Source organism: Phoenix dactylifera, chromosome 2, assembly GCF_051530095.1.
Source record: "Phoenix dactylifera cultivar Ajwa chromosome 2, Ajwa_hap1_PhDact_Kaust_v1.1, whole genome shotgun sequence".
In the NCBI taxonomy this organism is placed as follows: Eukaryota; Viridiplantae; Streptophyta; class Magnoliopsida; order Arecales; family Arecaceae; genus Phoenix; species Phoenix dactylifera.
In genome coordinates, this window is record NC_143191.1 from 28100256 (window position 1) to 28117205 (window position 16950).

Consider the following 16950-nt stretch of genomic DNA (forward strand, 5'->3'; position numbering starts at 1 on the left):
ATCCATTCTCGGTTGAGATCCCCATTGTTTCTGATCCTCAGCCCCTGAAGCGCATGCTGGATGTCACGCACAGCACCTTCAAGGCCTCGAATCGCTGCCCAAAGGGCCGGCACCCCGTGATCGCCATCGACGGGGTGAATGCTTGCGACGTTGTCATCTGTCATCGAAGCAGGAGAAGCCTGCTCTGATACCACCTGATGCGGGGAAGTGTGAGATTCAATCTCCTGCTGCCCGCTGCAAATTACAGCAACAAAAAACAGGGGAGTTTGGGCTTAGGAAAATAGAGCTTCAATGTTTTTATTCACGGTAAGCAAAAACACCAGCCAAAAGGAAGAAGACGACGGCCCTTTACACCAATCCTTTTATAGGGCCATGAACTCCCTCTAAACTCTAACAATAAGGACTCAATTCCTAACCAAATTTGAATTAAAATAGACTCCTAATCAAACTAAAATCAGACCAGATTTCAGAACAAAATTCAGACTTTAACAGACTCAAGTCAGAAGTTCCAAACAAAATAGGACTCAATTAAACTGACATTCAGGATCTTGTAGACCTTGATCTCTTGGATCAGGAGATCAAGTGAATTTGTTGGAATCTAAGGATCGCACACCATCTGCATCGTCTTCCTTGGTTTCGTCACGCTCATACCCACCCAGTTCTCAGGCCAGCAAAACTTCAGCAACAGGGGACTCTTCATGGAAATTTTTAGCAATTCTTCGATCTACATCACCGTTGCACACTCTGGTCTAACCTATCAAATACTCTAAAGACGCTGATAATTTCTGACCAAAATATCACTTTGCATTGAGACTAAGAAAATCCAAATTTCAAAATTTCAGCTCGAGTAGATCCTCTAGATTTCTTTGTTCTCAATTTATATGGAGTATACTTACCATAACTAATCCTCAAGCCATTAGTCAAGTTTATGGTCACTGCATCCAAAATATCTAGATTTAATTTAAAATGGGTTAACCCAAGATTCCCTTAGCAATTTGCTTAGACAATCTAGATTGGTCTTCTTTCCAAAAGGATTTACTCCAAATTCAATGGTTTAGAAGTCTTTGAGCCAATATCACTATGAGTAAAATTATCTCTATTAATTTCCAAATCTTTCTTCACTAGGATTCTTATATCTAGCTTCAAAGCTACATGTCATAATTCACATAAGCATCCCATGACAGAAGTCTCTACTCAATATGATATTTTACTAGTGCTTCATCAATAATGATAAAAGATCTCTGCTCAAATCATAAACTTAGATTTGAGTTTAAATTACCACATCTATCTCCAACAATTATACGAAAAATCCAGTAGCCCAATCCAAATAGAAAAAATTAAATAATTAGAATATTCCACCTATAGCATTAAGAATTTAATCCACCAATAGAATACACCTATTTGCAATATCCAACATGCTAATACCAAATATAATCCACATACAGATTTAATCTTGAAGAACAATCTGCTCTAATACTATGAAAAATCTTTCTTAACTCACTCCAATACTATGACAGATCCATGCACAAACTCCACTCTAATAATTAGCAGCAAAACTAAAAGTGTGATCACATCTATACCCATATCAAGTTTCAACTTTCAGGTCATTTAAACAATATTTGAACAATAAATATGGTACAGTATAACCAACTAATATAGTATGCTATGGTTAACCTTTCTATACTCATCTAAGGTCAAACCTCTCTTATCATAATCAAAGACAAATCATCTAATCTTTTTGTATTCATCGTATACCAAACCCAATATATATATTTTATCAGAATGCCTAGTGATTTTATCCGGTCATTTATTGCTCAATATCAGGTCAGGCGGCTAACACTGAAAAATCACATATCATATTTAGTCCCTCAACCCCAAGAGCAACAAAAAGAAGGATTTCCACTTTGTTAGGATAGTGGATAAGCAAGGAGTTTGGAAATATTTAGGAGTTCTCATTTCAGGTATGCCCCTGGGATCATCTGAATTTAATTTTGTAGGGCCTTGTCTCTAGCTGGCGTGCAACTTTGCTCCAATCAGTGCTCCCATCCATCCCTCTATACTGCATGCCATGCATGCGTATTCCATTAGCTATGTTGCATATAATGGAGAAAGAACTCCGAGCTTTTTTATGGGGACATTCATCAGAGAGAAGGGGTCTGCATCTCATTTCATGGCACTACACTTGTTTACCTCGGGAGAGTGGAGGTCTTGGCATATATGTTCCCCCTAGTTATTTATGTAAGCTGGCTGCTTATCTTCCTCTCCGAGGGCACTGGTGGTCAGTGCCAAGTACCGGTTCATAGGATCATGACACAGCTACAAGAGGCTGAATAGATGCTCTTCAATCTGGACCAAATTTACCTCATCATATGGATCAAAGGTTCGTTATCATCAGTTTCAGTGGAATGTAGGTAATGGTTCATCTATTGCACTGACTGCACAATAATGCGCGTCCAGAATTTGATTGACTGAAACAGAGAATGGAACACTACTCTATTGTCTAGCTAGTCTCTTCGCAGTTGAAATGATGAACCGGATCTGCAAAATTCCAATTGCGAAAGGTATCGGGCCCGATCAATTATGCTAGGGGAAGAATAGATTGAGTCAAATAGAACTCAAAGAAAGTTATCAGATTTCGGATCTTTTTTCTGATGTATCAGTACAACAGTCCTTTGCTTGGATATGGAAACTTGAAGTCCCTATGAGAGTAAAGCCTTTTGGTGGCGACTCTCATGGAGGCGAAGTGGAAGACTGTGAACATGCTATCACCAGCTGTCCGTATCCCAGGGCCTGTTGGGCTGCTCTGCGTTGCATCCATAGGGCAGCCTTTCTTTTTTACGAAGAGGGAGGCAAAGCGACCCAACCTTTGTTTAAAAAAAAGAAGTTTATAGGCACTATTTATAAAAAAATTGTATAAAAAAATATAAAAAAAATATTTATTTTTACATTAAATAGAGTTCTATAAGTAGACCTATTATACTATTCAACAAACTGAAAAATCTCATGAGTGATTTGAAGAATCTTTATATCTTGTATATGCAACTAAACAACGGAGCAGCCTTTTGTCCTTTGACTTTGCCGGCGTTGGAACAATTTCTTTAGGGATTGGAGGTTCTTTTTGCATGTGTTGCATGGTAAATCTCGAATGCCAAGAATGTCGGAATTTTTTTCGTAAAAAATGATAGTATCATACATAGCGTGTACGGATACAATTAAAAAAATTAAAAAGCAAAACATCACGGATGGCACCAAGTAACAAACAAAAATGGTACTGTCTCGAGTGGTTAGAATGGCAGGATGCGTGTGCTTGGAATTGATCGCCCAGCAGATGCAGCCACATTCTCAGCCTCCGTCAGGGCGCTGGGTAACCACTACTCAATCTCCTTACACACCGTCTGTCCCTTTAGTTAGGTGGTTTCCCCCACCCATGGGAGTTTTGAAAATTAATTTTTATGCATCAGTTGCCAATTCAGAATCGGCAGCAGCATTTGTTATTAGGAATCAATGATGGCAGGTTGATTAGAGCTGGAGCTCAGCTTCTGCCATCTTATTCGGTGCCTTTCGCAAAACTAACTGCCGCTCGGTTGGGGCTCAAGGTAGCTATAATGGAGTTGAAAGACCGGCAATTATGGCTTGAAGGTGTTTTCGAAAACTGTGATGACTTGGCCTACCACTAACATAAATGTCAACCGTGACACAAACTGTGATAACTCGTACTTCTGTAATCTCTGTTCTGCTTCCTATTGTATCCCGACTTTATTGTTAGCTTTAAGTCCTTGTACCAAAAAAAATAAGAAAAAACCGAAAGTTGAGTAAGAGCCATCATGTAACAATTGAACTCACGGGCAGCACGGTAATCTTATATGCACAAAAGTTGATGCCCAAACTATTGTGAGGGGAATGACAGCCGAGGATCCAGCAGCAGAACATTTGCCTACGACGCCTTCTCATATGGCCCACGTCCTCGACGACTACGAACTCTAAGGATGGTGGACTGAGGTCCGAACCAAGGGCCATGAGGACAAGAAGGACGAGCCATGGTTGCCCATACTGGACAGCCCAGAACCCAGCAGCCCAGAGTCCTAACACCATCATTTGGGTCGCTTCGGGCCACCACGCGGCCGTGAACTTCGGGCGGTCACAGTACGTGGGCTACATCCCCTAGCGGCCCACAATAGCCCGCACGACGATGCCCGTGGAGAACAAGCCGGGGGCGAAGATGAGCCCGAGGCCGGCCGCACTTTTGGAGTGCCTCCCGAGCCCGGTCCAGGCCGCCCAGTTCATGGCATGGTTGCATGTGCTCTGATCTCGAACCACGCCTCCGACGAGGAGTACCTGGGCGGGGTCCTGAAGCTGGGCTGGGCCAAGGACCCGGTGGTCAGGGTGGCCTACAAGAAGTTCCATAGGATGCTCAAGGAGATTGAGGGGATTCTCGACAAGAGGACCAGAGATAGAAAGCTGAAGAATAGGTGTGGGGCGGGCATCGCGCCCTATGAGGTATTAAAGCCACTCTCCAGGCCCGGGATCAAAGGGATGGGGATTCCTAACAGCATACCCATTTGAAAAAGTGGTTCGCCAAACTGTTGCCTGGGTACTGATTGATGGATATTTGGTCGACATATTTGGTTGCGTAACATTGAAGATGATGAGATCCCTCAAAAGAAAAGAAAAAAGAAGAAATCAAAACATTGGGAAAGATGAATGCACGCTAATCATGTGTACGTGTCATAGTGCACCTCCTTTGTAGGTGTTTGGACCTACATACCAATTCTGTTTTAGGTTAGCCGTTAGCACCAAGCAACTAAATAAATATATTCTCTTTTCGAAACTTCTTCATTTTATACCACCAACTCGTTTTCTGCGACAGCTAAAATCTGTTATAGGTCAGCCGTTAGCACTAAGAAACTAAATAAATGTATTCTCTTTTGGAAACTTCTTCATTTTATATTACCAACTCATTTTCTGCGACAGCTAAAATCATCGGTGCGTAATTTGTCTCTGTTAGCGACAGCGCAGAAAGCTCGATTTAGTAATATTTGCCACGGCTTTGAATCTTTTAACTTTGGTTAGGGGCTTTCTTTAGAATTTATTTTTTTTTTTTTCTTTTCTTTAGATTGAGCAGACGTTCCGGGGCCTAGTCGTCGAACATGTGCATGGAAAAAGCGGCTCCTACTTACTAGCTCTGAAACCGAGACGTGATTAGGTGGGGATAAGAATGCATGACGATGTGGGCCCGTGTGCAGAGAGGACAACGATCTTGTACTTACTTCATCTTGGACTAATTGAGAGGTAGATCATTGTAACCAAGCTTCATCCTTTTTTTTTCTTTTGTTGATGGAAAGGCTTCATCCTTTCTTGCCTTTCAAGATATGAGCTTTCTTTACGTGTGTACCTTTCCAAACTTTCAACTGACATCTATAACACTATAATTAGCTTTCTTGTGCAGTTTAACACTTTTTTCTCTTCTTTTTGGCCACAGTGGACGGGCCAACTATTCGTGTAATTAAAGTTGTGAAATAGGAACGCATTGAGCAATGGAATAGAGACACCCGGATGGTCAGGGAAGAAACGGTCCCTACTAATACACTACTTCATGATCATAGATCACTGCACCACTCTAAATAACTACCCCTACTACTGGATGACTCCAACCAAACCAAACAAGTGAAATGAGGCAGGATGTACCAACTAAACAAGCTGGCTGACTCCACTCTAACTACCCCCACTACTTCATGGTCATTAATCCCAACAGGGGGAGCCCTACCAACACACCGGGCCGTACCCAAAACAGAGTATAGCCCACTCTGTGAAACAGTTCCAAAGGACCCTAAGCACCCTACTCTGAACAACCGGAGAGTTGACACCTCTTTGGTTAACTTAAGACAATTTAGCTGAAAAAAGAAATCCAAATTATTCTTTTAAATCTGTATCATGCCCTTCAAGATTTTTCATGACAATCAACTTGAGAGAATGTATGCTTGTAACCTTGAAGGCTGAATAATGTTATTATACAACCAAATTGCAGTCAGCCCATCGTCCTTAAACAGAGTTTGACGTTAGGGGAGTGTAGTCACAGAACAAAGTCATCTTTACAGAAGTACACATTCGCGTCAAAAGTATGGCCGAGCAGACATTACAAAGGCATACTATTTCCCTTGGTTTCAGACCGAAATTAAGATACCCAACAAATAGCGATGTGAGAAGATTTGCACGGCATGCCAAGCCGGAATTTGAAGAAGATACAACCGGTTTCAGCTGCCTCGAATCTTTAGAAACTTTTGAGATCATAGGATGCTACCTCAATCTAATAGAAACTAGAGCAAAATAAAGAAAAGATAATATAAAAATAATTTTATTGATCCGAGCCTAGTCTTTTTTTACCGTTACAATTTGATATTTATACGTACTCTTAATTAGTAGGATAAATATTAATACTTAGCTTTGGATACTTGTCCTCACTATTATGTGCCACGTGGGCTACTATTGCTAAAGTAGGTAGTGCTTCCTTCCTCTCACGTCATGGATGGTGGAAAGATGCAAACTCTTCTTACGTCATGGGTAATGGAGCTTCTCCATTAAGACCTCATACTAAGCCGATAATTCTCGCCCTCTAGATATACATCCCGGCTCCTTAGCCTACATACTTGGCATATATTGACTTGCATCCTTAGTGTTATGGGGGAATTAAGCCGCCATGCCCCACGTGATCGGCACGCATATCCAGGAAAGCTACAGTTACCCTTTGACCCAGCACTCCGACCCCGAGTCGGACCTCCTCGGCTTCGCAGCCCGACCCCGGGTCGGCTGCCCTATGATCCAGCACTCCGACCCCGAGTCGGACCTCCCCGGCTCCGCAGCCCGACCCCGGGTCGGCTGCCCTATGATCCAGCACTCCGACCCCGAGTCGGACCTCCTCGGCTTCGCAGCCCGACCCCGGGTCGGCTGCCCTATGATCCAGCACTCCGACCCCGAGTCGGAGATCTTTTGATAACGACAGGCTATTCTCCAGAGGCACGCCGCGGCCTCCTGCTCCACTACTCCCTGCAACGGCTGTACCCGATGCTGCCCACGATCTCCTGTATCAACCGTACAAAGCGGAGCTCCACTACGCCCTGTCATGGCCGTACCCAGCGCTGCTCCACGACGCCCCGTAACGGCCATGTCAGTGGTCATTCTATCGTGCCCCACGACGACAAACCCCCCTGAGAGACCTCCCAGCCAGGTATATACGCGGCTGGGGGGAGAAGGGGGGGGTAAGCAATACCTCCCAGAGCACTCTCTCCCACTTGTGATTATCATCTCTCCTCCTCCAATCTCCTCTGACTTGACCGTCGGAGGGCCATCACCACCCTGGTGGTGGTGCAAGGCTTGTTTGCAGGTTCCTCGGCGGAAGGTGGAGCGCAACCAGCACCAACCAAGACAACTCAGGCGGAACCCCGTTCACACCGTCGTGTCAATCGTTCTCGGTTTGGACCACCAGCAACAGTTGGCGCTAGAAGGAGGGGACGAATCTCAGAACGATCGTAATGGCACGGCGAGGTGGTCGCGGAGCTTCCAATGCTTCCGGTCGCGGAGCCTCTCGCGCCTCTGGCCGGGAGGCTGCTGCGTCCCCAACACACTCTCAGCAGCATTCCACCGCTTCTCCTCCCATTCAGACGGTCGAACCTGCTCAGTTCGACCAGCCAGCCCAGCAGGTTCGCACCCTCGCGGAGGCAGTGCAAAATCTACAGGGTGTGATCTCTCGGGTGCCGCAGCGGGCTCAGGAGCCGCTGCTCCCCGAGCACTCGCCTCTTCCTCACAACCCGCGCTCCTTCCTCTCCCATGGAGAGGAGCGCCGGCGCGAGGAGGATTCTCGAGTGCGGTCCATTCTGCCAGGACCTTCTCATCGGAGCTGCGCGGGGTACGAGAGGCGGACCCGGGCGCGTTCTCAGACACCCCAGTCCTCGAGGGGCCCGCACTCCAGTCGGTCCCCCTCGCGCCGCTCCTTGTCTCCCACCCACCGGTCGCGCTCCCTGGACCGGCGGGTGGACGATCTCCACAGACAGCTCCAGGTCCTGAAGGGCCACTCCAAAGATCCCTTCGCCGACTTGGAGATCTCCTCCCAGCCGGCGCTTGCCTCAAGGATCCTGCGGACCCTAAACCCGCCGGGGTTCAAAATGCCGGCGATCGAACCCTACGACGGGGCGGCGGACCCACGGGACCACGTGGAGAGTTTCAGGACTCTTATGCTCCTCCATGGAGCATCGGATCCTCTCCTCTGCAAGGCCTTCCCGGCGACCCTCCGCGGCCCGGCAAGGGCGTGGTTCGCCGGCCTGGAGGCTAATTCCATCCAGTCCTTCCACCAGTTCACCCGTCTCTTCATCAGCCATTTCGCCGTCAGTAGCCGGCGAAGACTGGTCTCCGACTCCCTCTTCGATGTCCGGCAGAACGAGGGAGAGAGCCTGCGGGATTATCTCACCCGCTTCAACAAGGCAACACTGGAGGTCCGGAATTTGAGCCAGGAGGTGGCTCTCTCAGCCCTGAAGCGAGGCTTCCGGAAGGGCAGACTCACCTTCTCCCTGGACAAACGCCTGCCGCGGAGCTTCCCGGAGCTGTTGTCTCGGGCAAACCAGTATGCAGACGCCGAGGAGGCAGCCTCCCACCGGAACAAGGAGGCCGCCGAGGCCCCTCTAAAGCCCGGGAAGAAAAGGCGAAAAGAGGCACCCCAGAGGAGGAGCCCGACGCCTCAACGCCGGCGCAGAAGCCCGTCACCAGCAAGGAACCACGGCGCCACACGCCCTCGTTCTCCGCACCGACGCTTCAACCGGTACACCCCACTCCTGGCCCCCCGAGCCCAGATCCTCATGGAGGTCAAGGGGCGGGAGGACCTCCCGGTCCCGAGGCAGATGAAGAAGATCCCTGGGAGGAAGCCTTCTCGGGCGTACTGTGAATACCACCGAGACCACGGCCACGATACCGAAGACTGCTTCCAGCTTCGGGACGAGATCGAGGCTCTCATTCGCCGAGGGCGTCTCGGTCGATATGTAAACGACCGACGTCCCCCCGCAGATCCGCGTCCAGCCGACCCGGCCCCTCAGGAGCCTCGGGAGCAGAATCGACCCGTTGCGGGAGTGATCCACACCATCACTGGGGGCTGCTCTCGGCCCGTGAGGAACGCAGGGGGCTCGGCGGAAGTATCAGGAGTGGCCGTCGCGAAGAGGCAGCGGGTCGGAAATGTAATCACTTTTTGTGATGAAGATGTAAAGGGGGTTCAGACTCCCCACGATGACGCCATGGTGATCTCTCTCACTATGGCGGACTATGATGTAAGGCGTGTTCTTGTGGATAGTGGAAGCTCAGCTGATATTTTGTATTACGAGGCCTTCCAAAAGATGGGCTTGTCCCGACAATTGTTGCACAAAACATCCACCCCCCTCATAGGATTCACTGGAGACGCTATCTCGGCCGAAGGTGTCATCGAGCTGCCTGTGACTGCGGGCATTGCACCCGCAGAAGCCACGGTGCGGCTCGGGTTCTTGGTCGTCCGTGTCCCCTCGGCCTACAACGCTATCCTCGGACGACCCGGACTGAACGCCCTTCGCGCGGTGGTTTCTACCTACCATTTGCTCATGCGGTTCCCCACGGCGGCCGGGATTGGAGAGGTCCGAGGTGACCAGCCGACCGCACGGCAGTGTTTCCTAGCAACTCTCAAAGGGAAGAAGCCCATGGAGGCCCTAAGCGTCGAGTCACTTGACGCCAGAGACGAAGAGGCCTTGCGGCACGGGGAGCCGGCTGAGGGCGTAATCGAAGTTCCCCTCGAAGAAGGCCGCCCGGACCGCACGGTCCGGGTCGGTGCCAACCTCGACTTGGAAGCTCGGCTCCGGTTAGTGGAATTCCTCCGAGCCAATGCAGATGTGTTTGCCTGGTCGGCGGCCGATGTACCTGGGATCGACCCGGAGGTCGTTTCTCACGCCCTCAGCGTCGACCCGACCCACCGACCAGTAAAGCAAAAGAAGAGACACTGTGCCCCGGATCGGATCCGGGTGGTCGACCAGGAGGTAGACAAACTCTTGGAGGCAGGTTTCATAAGGGAGGTGAGCTACCCCGAGTGGCTGGCAAACGTCGTACTTGTCCGGAAGGCGAGCGGGAAGTGGAGGATGTGCGTCGACTACACCGACCTGAACAAGGCGTGCCCCAAGGATAGCTTTCCGCTTCCACGGATAGACCAACTGGTCGACGCGACTTCCGGATATCAGCTACTGTCTTTTATGGACGCCTTCTCCGGCTACAACCAAATAATGATGGTTCCACAGGACGAGGAGAAAACTGCCTTCATAACAGACCGGGGGCTGTACTGTTACAAGGTAATGCCCTTCGGTCTGAAGAACGCTGGCGCCACTTACCAGCGCCTCGTCAATAAAATCTTCAAGGAGCAGATCGGCCGGAATATGGAGGTGTACGTGGACGATATGCTGGTAAAAAGCCGCCATGCAGACCAGCACATTGCAGATCTGGAGGAGACTTTCACCACCTTGCGAAAGTTTCGCATGAAGCTAAACCCAGCGAAGTGCGCTTTTGGTGCTTCGGCCGGGAGGTTCCTCGGTTTCATTGTCAACCAACGGGGGATCGAGGCCAACCCGGACAAGATCAAAGCCATCCAAGATATGTCCCCTCCGACCAAAGTGAAGGAGGTTCAGGAGCTCGCTGGAAGGGTCGCCGCGCTCGGACGATTTGTGGCAAAGTCGGCCGAACGCTGCCAACCATTCTTCAAGGTGTTGAAGCGCCCAAAAGACTTCCTCTGGACGGCCGAATGTCAAGCGGCGTTCGACCAGCTCAAGGAGTACATGGCGTCTCCTCCCCTGCTGTCCAAGCCGCAAGAGGGGGAGATGCTCTACCTTTACCTGGCGGTCTCCCCAACCGCAGTCAGCGCAGTACTGGTTCGGAAAGAGGCAAGACTTCAGAAGCCTGTGTACTACATCAGCCGAGTCCTCCGGGATGCCGAGACGCGGTACACGAAGGCTGAGAAGATCGCCTTCGCGCTGCTGACTGCGACCAGGAGGCTTCGCCCCTATTTCCAGGCTCATTCTGTCACCCTTTTGACCGATCAACCACTGCGGCAGATTCTCAGCAATCCAGAGAATGCGGGACGGCTGGTGAAGTGGGCAGTAGAACTTGGTGAGTTCGACATCCTCTACCAGCCCCGACCAGCCATCAAGGCCCAGGTGCTCGCGGACTTTCTCGCTGAGTGCACTGTGCAGGAGGCGGAACCTAAGCCGCCGGAGACACCCAGCCTCGATCTCCCGATCTGGACGCTCCACATTGACGGGTCGTCGAACCCTGAAGGCGGAGGGGCTGGGCTGGTCCTCACCAATCCCGATGGAGTGATAGCCGAGTATGCCTTGAGGTTCGGATTTACAGTGACCAACAATGAGGCGGAGTACGAGGCCCTAGTCACGGGACTCAAACTCGCCAAGGAGCTCGGCGTCCGGCGTCTGAAAGTCTTCACCGACTCCCAGCTGGTGGTCGGGCAGGTTCGAGGGGAGTTCGAGGCGCGGAGCCCGACCATGCAGAGCTACGTCCGGAAGGTGCAAACACTCATTTCCGACCTCGGCAGTGTTGACATTCAGCAGGTCCCAAGGAGCGAAAATGCCAGGGCCGACAGGTTGTCCCGCCTAGTGGACGCAGACGCGCACAACTTGTCGAGGGCAATCTACCTGGAGACCCTGGATGCCCCGAGCATTGACGGGGCTGGAGCGGTGATGGCAATTGACCCGGAGCCGTCTTGGATGGACCCGCTCGTCGCCTACCTCGCCGAAGGAATCCTCCCTGAAGACGAAGATCAGGCCCGGCGGCTTGTAAAGAAGTCCGCCCACTACGTACTTTATGAAGGGAGGCTGTATCGGACCTCATTTACCGCCCCCCTCTTAAGGTGCCTCCGCCCCGCGGAAGCGGCCTATGCCCTCGGCGAAGTCCACGAAGGCATCTGCGGATCGCACTTGGGGGCTAGGTCCTTGGCGCATAAGATCATGAGGCAAGGCTACTATTGGCCGACCTTGTTGGAGGACTCGAAGGACCACGTGCGGAAATGCGACGCCTGCCAGCGCCACGCCAACGTCCAGAGAGTCCCCTCTGTTCCCTTGGCGCCAATCACCGCGCCCTGGCCCTTCGCACAGTGGGGAATGGATATCCTCGGACCATTCCCCGTCGCTTCGGCCCAGCGGAAATTTTTGATTGTCGCCATCGACTACTTCACCAAGTGGGTGGAGGCAGAGCCACTGGCCACCATCACGGAGGCACAAGTCCGGAAGTTCGTAAAGAAGAACATCATTGTCCGATTTGGAGTACCTCGGGTCCTCATCTCGGATAACGGTCGACAGTTTGATAACAAGCACTTCCGGGACTTCTGCGTGGAATTCGGGATCGAGCATCGGTTCACATCCGTGTCGCATCCCCAAACCAACGGCGAGGCCGAGGTCACAAATCGGACAATCCTCCAAGGTATCAAAGCGCGGGTCGGCCGGACGGGGCAAGCTTGGGTCGAGGAACTCGAGAATGTCCTTTGGGCGTATCGGACCACGCAACGGACTCCTACTGGAGAGACGCCTTTCAGCCTAACCTATGGCACGGAAGCCGTTGCCCCCGTGGAGCTCGGACTCCCCTCGCCTCGGGTGGCCGCGCACCGACTCAAGGCCAATTCAGAGCAACTCCGAGGGAACTTGGATCTCTTGGAAGAGGCAAGGGAAATGGCTCAGGTTCGGATGGCAATGTATCAGCAGAGGGTGGCCCGATATTACAACTCCAAAGTCCGACCGAAGCTTTTCAGAATTGGAGATCTGGTGCTGAGGCGAGCTAAGGCATCTCAACCTACGGAAGGTGGGAAGCTAGCGCCAAATTGGGAAGGCCCGTATAAAGTTCGTTGGGTAAACCGACCTGGCTCCTACCAGTTGGAAGCCCTAGATGGCCGAGAAATTCCAAGGGGCTGGAATTCCGCTAACCTGCGGATGTATTACCAGTAGAACAACAAGGCCAGAAAGACAATTTAAAAAGGTGCAATACTTTTCATTTCAATAATTTCTGGTTACAATGGCGTGCTCGTGTGATTACAAGGAATTCCCAGAGGGGAATTAGGGAGTAAAGAAAGTAAAGAAGAGGTGGGGACCCAAACCCTCAACCCAGGGCGGCTGCAGTCCCGCCAGAAGTGGGTGCTTCTAACCGGAGGCGCCATCCAGCACCTCACCAAAAAGACGAGGAGCCGCCGCAGAAGAAGCTCCCGCTGCCCCCAGGGGAACACCGCCTCCAAAGGATATTCCCATCTTCCCCAGTGGTAGGGAAGAGAAGGGATTCAAGGGGGAGGAGCATATGGTGGCGCGGTCCCGGATTGAGCGTCCGGCGCAGAGCTCAACCGGGAGGCTGAACTTCAAGGAGGGGAGATGTGATCCCGGATGAAACGCCTAGGGCGGAGTTCCGCCGGGGAGACCCTCCTTGTTGATCCCAGATGAAACGGCTAGTTGGCTGAAGTTGTAAGGGGAGCGCCTCCCCTTTCCTTCGACAGGAGTCTCTCAGTCATATGCCAAGGAGGAGGTCCGCGATCCATGGCAACCTGCAGCTCCGGCTTGGCAAATTCCATCGTACCTGCACCTGTATTTATAGCCAAGCTGCGGCCCCCTGGTAGTTCCGATACGGGTGGCTCCAATAAATGCAGGCGCACTGAATCCGGAGCCGTTCCGGCTCCCGAGGCGTATCTCCCCGCGATTTCCTAAGCGTCATTCTCCTTAAATCGCATTCTTTGTGCAGGACAATCCGGGTGTCGTATACCCCTAGGTCCACGTGTCTCCGCTCGCGCCCAGGCCGCATCCTCCTCGAAGAACCCGCGTATCGCGGCCGCTCAACTAACACTCCTCACCAGCAGCAACTGGCGATCTGATTTCCCAGGTAACGCATTAATTAGCGTTTAATACCCTTCTCGTGTTCCCCCCAGGCAACGCTTGGAGGAGAGGAGAAACACGGTCGCGGCTGGGCACGGAGAAACCCCGATGGGCGGCGAGCGACAAGTGGCCGACCAACGAGTGGAATGTCCCGGGGCTCGGCCCCCGGATGCCTGGCTAACCCGATGATCATCCCGGGAGCAGACTAGCCGGAAGCCCCGACCGGTCGCCTCGGCTTGCGCCAGCCTAGGCCGACCAACGAGTGGAATCTCCCGAGGCTCGGCCCTCGGATGCCTGGCTAACCCGATGAACATCCCGGGAGCAGACTAGCCGGAAGCCCCGACCGGCCGCCTCGGCTTGCGCCAGCCTTGGCCGACCAACGAGCGGAATTTCCCTGAGGCTTGACAACCCTCAGATGCCTGGCTAGCCCGATGAACATCCCGGGAGCAGACTAGCCGGAAGCCCCGACCGGTCGCCTCGGCTTGCGCCAGCCTTGGCCGACCAACGAGCGGAATTTCCCTGAGGCTTGACAACCCTCAGATGCCTGGCTAGCCCGATGAACATCCCGGGAGCAGACTAGCCGGAAGCCCCGACCGGTCGCCTCGGCTTGCGCCAGCCTTGGCCGACCAACGAGCGGAATTTTCCTGAGGCTTGACAACCCTCAGATGCCTGGCTAGCCCGATGAACATCCCGGGAGCAGACTAGCCGGAAGCCCCGACCGGTCGCCTCGGCTTGCGCCAGCCTTGGCCGACCAACGAGCGGAATTTCCCTGAGGCTTGACAACCCTCAGATGCCCGGCTAACCCGATGATCATCCCGGGAGCAGACTAGCCGGAAGCCCCGACCGGTCGCCTCGGCTTGCGCCAGCCTAGGCCGACCAACGAGTGGAATCTCCCGAGGCTCGGCCCTCGGATGCCTGGCTAACTCGATGATCATCCCGGGAGCAGACTAGCCGGAAGCCCCGACCGGTCGCCTCGGCTTGCGCCAGCCTTGGCCGACCAACGAGCGGAATTTCCCTGAGGCTTGACAACCCTCAGATGCCTGGCTAACCCGATGATCATCCAGGGAGCAGACTAGCCGGAAGCCCCGACCGGTCGCTTCGGCTTGCGCCAGCCTTGGCCGACCAGCGAGCGGAAGAATTTCCTGAGGCCTAACCCTCGGATGCCTGGCTTAGCGCCGGAAGAATTTCCTGAGGCCTAACCCTCGGATGCCTGGCTCAGCGCCGGAAGAGTTTCCTGAGGCCTAACCCTCGGATGCCTGGCTCAGCGCCGGAAGAGTTTCCTGAGGTTTAACCCTCGGATGCCTGGCTTAGCGCCGGAAGAGTTTTCTGAGGCCTAACCCTCGGATGCCTGGCTTAGCGCCGGAAGAGTTTCCTGAGGCCTAACCCTCGGATGCCTGGCTTAGCGCCGGAAGAATTTCCTGAGGCCTAACCCTCGGATGCCTGGCTTAGCGCCGGAAGAGTTTCCTGAGGCCTAACCCTCGGATGCCTGGCTTAGCGCCGGAAGAATTTCCTGAGGCCTAACCCTCGGATGCCTGGCCTAGCGCCGGAAGAGTTTCCTGAGGCCTAACCCTCGGATGCCTGGCTTAGCGCCGGAAGAATTTCCCTGAGGCTTGACAACCCTCAGATGCCTGGCTAACCCGATGATCATCCCGGGAGCAGACTAGCCGGAAGCCCCGACCGGTCGCTTCGGCTTGCGCCAGCCTTGGCCGACCAGCGAGCGGAAGAATTTCCTGAGGCCTAACCCTCGGATGCCTGGCTTAGCGCCGGAAGAATTTCCTGAGGCCTAACCCTCGGATGCCTGGCTTAGCGCCGGAAGAGTTTCCTGAGGCCTAACCCTCGGATGCCTGGCTCAGCGCCGGAAGAGTTTCCTGAGGTTTAACCCTCGGATGCCTGGCTTAGCGCCGGAAGAGTTTCCTGAGGCCTAACCCTCGGATGCCTGGCTTAGCGCCGGAAGAGTTTCCTGAGGCCTAACCCTCGGATGCCTGGCTTAGCGCCGGAAGAATTTCCTGAGGCCTAACCCTCGGATGCCTGGCTTAGCGCCGGAAGAGTTTCCTGAGGCCTAACCCTCGGATGCCTGGCTTAGCGCCGGAAGAGTTTCCTGAGGCCTAACCCTCGGATGCCTGGCCTAGCGCCGGAAGAGTTTCCTGAGGCCTAACCCTCGGATGCCTGGCTTAGCGCCGGAAGAGTTTCCTGAGGCCTAACCCTCGGATGCCTGGCTTAGCGCCGGAAGAATTTCCTGAGGCCTAACCCTCGGATGCCTGGCCTAGCGCCGGAAGAGTTTCCTGAGGCCTAACCCTCGGATGCCTGGCTCAGTGCCGGAAGAGTTTCCTGAGTCCTAACCCTCGGATGCCTGGCTTAGCGCCGGAAGAATTTCCTGAGGCCTAACCCTCGGATGCCTGGCTTAGCGCCGGAAGAATTTCCTGAGGCCTAACCCTCGGATGCCTGGCTTAGCGCCGGAAGAGTTTCCTGAGGTTTAACCCTCGGATGCCTGGCCTAGCGCCGGAAGAACTTCGGGAATCAAAAGTCAGCAAGACGCAACCAAGAGCTAAAAAAAAAAAAAAAAAAAAGAGGACGAAGGCGAGATGAAGAAATATTCAACGTGCATTAATTTTCAGGGCCGAGGCCCATACAATTGGGCAAAACGCCGACATACAAAAATAAAAAAGAAGACAATGAAAGGTACAAGAGGTCAGCTTGGAGGAACTCCCGGGTCGGGAACGCCGGGCTCGTCCGCGGGAGGTAGGGAAGCAGCAGGAGAACCAGCAGGCGATGGCGCCGGAGAGGAGTCGAGGAGGGAGATCTCGCTCAGGTCAACTTCGGGATACTTAGCCGACACCCTTGCCAGGCCCTCCTCGAAGCCCAAGGTGAAGGCTTCGGCCCCCGCGTCCGACGCGTCATGGACAAACTCGTCAGACTGGCGATAGGTCCGCACTGCCTCCGACATATCATGGGCGAACTCGGCGGACTGGCGATAAGCCTCTACCGCCTGACGCCCGATTTCCGCCCTCTTCTCGGCCAGCTCCGCCTCAGCTCGCTCCATAATCTG

General features: G+C 52.8%; 1 pseudogene; it reads left to right on the forward strand.

The window, feature by feature from the left end:
* The first annotated feature begins 3297 nt into the window (after positions 1-3297).
* LOC148714650 (lipoxygenase 7, chloroplastic pseudogene) lies at positions 3298-4739 on the forward strand (annotated as a pseudogene).
* The last annotated feature ends 12211 nt before the right edge of the window (positions 4740-16950 follow it).